The sequence below is a fragment of the Fukomys damarensis genome, unplaced genomic scaffold (genome assembly GCF_012274545.1).
Source record: "Fukomys damarensis isolate Sample0158 unplaced genomic scaffold, DMR_v1.0_HiC HiC_scaffold_16, whole genome shotgun sequence".
NCBI lineage: Eukaryota > Metazoa > Chordata > Mammalia > Rodentia > Bathyergidae > Fukomys > Fukomys damarensis.
Window position 1 is genome coordinate 23,546,015 of NW_022900928.1, and position 3,775 is coordinate 23,549,789.

At 46.3% G+C, this 3,775-nt stretch overlaps 1 protein-coding gene across 7 annotated transcripts in view; it reads left to right on the top strand.

The window, feature by feature from the left end:
• The first annotated feature begins 1,698 nt into the window (after positions 1–1,698).
• LOC104869977 (tripartite motif-containing protein 34) overlaps positions 1,699–3,775 on the top strand; it is a 17,840-nt gene continuing 15,763 nt past the window's right edge. For 5 of the 7 annotated variants that reach the window (XM_010635400.3, XM_010635389.3, XM_010635382.3 and 2 more), the window contains exon 1: positions 1,699–1,791. The gene's annotated coding sequence lies outside the window, so the exon portion shown is untranslated. Of the gene's footprint in view, positions 1,792–3,506; positions 3,764–3,775 lie in introns of those variants that run through there. The other 2 variants (XM_010635394.3, XM_010635383.3) reach the window with 1 other exon arrangement.

Genomic DNA, 3,775 nt, shown 5'->3' on the forward strand with positions numbered 1-3,775 from the left:
TATGGCGAGCCATTATGGTGAGCCTTGACACAGGCACGGAGGTGCTCTCGCCCATAGCCACGGGCGAGTTCAGCTAGTAGCAGATGTAACCCATAATGGTCATTATTGTTTCCCTCTGGAATGTGTGGGCGGTGCCCTCGCTCCCTCGCTCCCTCGCTCCCTCGCTCCCTCGCTCCCTCGCCCTCGCTCCCTCGCTCCCTCGCTTCCGTGCAGCCCTCGCTCCCATGCAGCTGGAGAGTATAAAAGGAAGAGGTTCAGTAATAAAGCAAGCAACTGAAGAAGAAAGGTGCCTCCCGTCTCTCTGTCCTCATCCTTTCAGGTTTAGGACCTGCTGGCAGGATCCTGACGTCGCGGCTCGCGACATTAGCACAGTCACTATAATTGCAAATGAAAAGTGGTTTATTACAATTACAGTATTAATAGATATTATATAGTTCCATGCTAGTAAACTGTAGCATCTCTCTAAAATAATTATGTTACAATAGGAGTTAGGAACATAGCTAGTGGTAAAGCTCTTGCCTAGCACGCATGCATGAGGCACTGAGTTCAATCCCTAGCATCAAAAAAAAAAAAAAAAAAGCCCAATATTCACCAAAATCTCAGAAAAGTTTCCTAAGAAAATACAAATTTAAGAGTATGCAAAATTATTCACATGTGTAGGGGCGGAGGACTCTGAACCAGTCTTGCAAGAAGAGGCCCACTGAGAGAACCCTGCTTTGCCTAGCTATGGGAGGGCTTAGGCAACTGGAGGAAATGTGTAAGTAAAGGTAGAGAGAGCAAGGAAAATTGACGCCTTGTCTCTGTGCTGGTGTCAGCAGATAATTCCAGCTCTGTGTATCTGTACACCTATAGCAATGAGCCTTGGGATTATGAACCTTTCCACCTCTTTCAGCCTCTGCCCTGTTTTCCTACATTTCCAAGTGCAGTTCCAGATTTTGGGGTGGGGGGTTACACAGGGATCGAATTGGGACCTTGTGCTTGCAAAATCCCCGATCCTCCAGATTTTTGAATGCACCAAACTTGCTCTCATTTTTTCTTGGGGCTACTGGCACCACTCAGAAAGAAGCAGCTCAGTGGAGAGTAAGGGACCTGAGGAACTGCTGATCCCCTAGGCAGTTCCTAAAGGGGCAATTTTTCTACCAATGTTGGTAGATAGTTGTTAAGAAAATAACAAAGTAAAAAATATAGCATGGTTGTAGTCCGCTCAATTCATAGACAGATGAACTAAAAAAAGGGGGAGAGGGAGAAAGGAAGAGAGGGACACAAAACTAAGCAAAACTAGTGATAAAAATTGTATATCACACACAGAACTGCTGGACTAAGTAAACATCTCGACTAATGGTTTAACAAATCCATCTAATGATTTACTATCTGAATGGTATGAATTACCAATATTGAACTATGGCGAGCCATTATGGTGAGCCTTGACACAGGCCTAGCCATGATTGAACTTGGGTCACCTCGCTGGCACGGATGTGCTCTCGCCCATAGCCACGGGTGAGGTCAGCTGGTAGCAGATGTAACCCATAATGGTTGTTATTGTTTCCCTCTGGAATGTGTGGGCGGTACTCTCGCTCCCTGGATCCCATGCAGCCCTCGCTTCCATGCAGCTGGAGAGTATAAAAGGAAGAGGTTCTGTAATTAAGCAAGCAAGCAAGGAAGGAAGGAAGGAACATGAGAAGAAAAGTGCCTCCCGTCTCTCTGTCCTCGTCCTTTCAGGTTTAGGACCTGCTGGCAGGATCCTGACGTCGCGGCTCGCGACATTGAACTAAGGGGAGGAAACCAGGAACAGTAAGTAATAAACTCCCTTAAGCACAGCTAGAGCATGTGTCTAACTATGTTGGGTGCAGATATTTTTACAGGATAGTTTAAACTTTCAGAAATTTTCTAACTGTCCTTTTGCCTGGGACGTTTCCTTGGATTCAGACGACTGGAGAGGCAGAAGAGAAAACTGCACTTGGTCAAGCAGTTTCCCAAGATGGTAGCTCTTACGTAACTAGCGCTAGGGAGCGTAGGGAGCTAGGAGTTTCTTGGCTGCAGCCCACTCAATCCATACACTTATTTTCTTCATGAAAACAGCATGCTCTTCACAGAGGCACAACGTGCTGGGATCGCTGTGTCCAAAAGGTTTCTGACTTCTGAGGGGAGCTCTCCTGTTCAAGTTTCCTCCCCCTCAGGTGAGGTTACAAAGTTCCCTCAATTCCACAGCCCTGTCCAGAGTCCAAAAGACCTGATTGTCCTTTTGGTTAGCGTCTTCAGCCTCAGATTTGCATAAGAATTCACCTGTCGCGAGCCGGCAACGCAGAGCACTGTCCAGCAGTGTCTCAAACCTGAAAGAGCAGCGGGGTGGAGATGGGGAAGAGAGGAAGGAAGGACGCCAAGACAAGAGTCTGATCAAGGCGACGTTTATTGCAGGCAAGCATCAGCCTTTTAAAAGAAAAGACCAAACTATTATAGGCTAGGATTACCATAGTAACCTCAACACCTGCTCCACGGGAATGAGGGTTCACACGGGAAAGAGAAATCAGGCTCAAGAAAAACAAATTAACAACACTTGCAACTAATAATCATGATTCCCAAATAGGTGGAGGAACTTAACAAAATGGAGTTACAACACCTGACTCCTACAGATAACGTCAGATCTTTAACAGGAAGCACCTGACTCCTACAGAACTTCGGCTGTCCGAGTTTCTCCCGCGCAGGGTCAAAAACAAGTTTAACACGTGCAGTCTTTAAAAAGGAACAAATGTTAACAAATGCTAATTAGGAACATCCTGACCACACATTGTGTCAATGCCTTGATTATAAAGAAAGAAGTTATCTTTCAAAAAGCCAGTGGGCCATGGCTGGCTTCCCACATACACCTAGGAAAAAGCACTCAAGAGGCTGAAAGAATTCAAAGCCTGCTTGGGCAACCTAGTGAGTACAAGCCAGAGTGAACTACCTAAGGAGACCCTTTCTCGAAATTCAACCTCCCCCCAAAAAAACCCACAAAGAATTCACCTAGAAAAATTCTTTTATCAGTGTTATTGAGGTACATGTTACACACACTTATTTGAGTGCACAGTTTGTTGAGTTTTGAACAAGTTTTACCTTTGCACAACTACCACATAACCAATACTTGGAACGTTTGTAACACTCCAAAGAGCGTTCCAGGTGTGTTATCTGTAGCCAACCCTTCTCCCATCCCTGAGGAGCTAGTATGGTATTTCGTTTTTAAAGGGCAAGTGGAACCAATTACTGGATGGGTTTGGAGGTCTATGCATAATCATTGAAGTTGTAGGGGAGAAGGTATGGGGTGCCTTGTTGGTCTAGGAAGCAGAAAGGGTTAAACATTATTTCTCAAACTCACCCACAACCGACATTTTGCACCATGTTTTGAGAACTGTTCTGTGCACGGTAGAATGTTCAGCAGCATCCCGGGCCCCTACCCACCAGAGGTCAGCAGCAACCCTTAGTCATAACGCCCAGATACTTCAGACCTTGGAAAATTCCCCTCCGGTGCAAATCTTGATTCTCCCCCTGAGAGAATTCGGAGTTAAAGTGTTGTCCTCTCTCCAGGCAGAAAGGACTGCAGCTTTTGGCCCCGAGACTTCTTCCTCTTTCCTCTTCCTGCCAGCTGCAGGAGTTTCACTTTCATTTCTCAGCCAACAACTTGCGGGGAGGGAGGGACTGCAGGCCGGCTGAGCTTTGGGTGAGTGAATTCCACCCCAGACTTCGCCACTTCAACCAGCAATCAAGATTTCCCCACTGGGGCCTGAAGGTGTGTGGGGAA